Here is a 483-nt window from a genome sequence, read left to right as displayed (position 1 = left end):
TGAAATTCCTAGCAAGAGGGGAGAGTGCTATTCAAAGTTCATACTGACCCTTAGCTAACACTTAAGAAGACCAATTGACCCATGATTCATCAGTCAATGTCCGCCTGAACACTTTCCAGGTGCCTGGATTCCAGGGCACATCCCTTATCTTGTTTTTTTATGATTCTCTGACCTAGGTTAGGAGCATCTCCTTACAATTCTCTTATCTCAGTGTTTCACACTCCTCTGGTCTGGGAGCTCAGCTAATAGCTTCTCCCTGGCCCTTAGTCCTCCTAACAGTTTACTTTGATCTATACTTACAAGCCTGGCCCCTGTGGTTCCCAGTAATCCTCTCTAACCCTGGTCTCAAATTTAACTCTTCCAACCCCAGGCTTACATAGGCTAGTTCGCACTAAAAATTTATTTTTCCTTTTCAGTGTCCCATAAGTTTGGGTACGTTGTGGCTTCATTTTCATTAAACTCTAGAAAGTCTTTAATTTCTTT

This window comes from Mastomys coucha, unplaced genomic scaffold, assembly GCF_008632895.1.
Source record: "Mastomys coucha isolate ucsf_1 unplaced genomic scaffold, UCSF_Mcou_1 pScaffold12, whole genome shotgun sequence".
In the NCBI taxonomy this organism is placed as follows: domain Eukaryota; kingdom Metazoa; phylum Chordata; class Mammalia; order Rodentia; family Muridae; genus Mastomys; species Mastomys coucha.
This window is presented reverse-complemented; position numbering follows the sequence as displayed.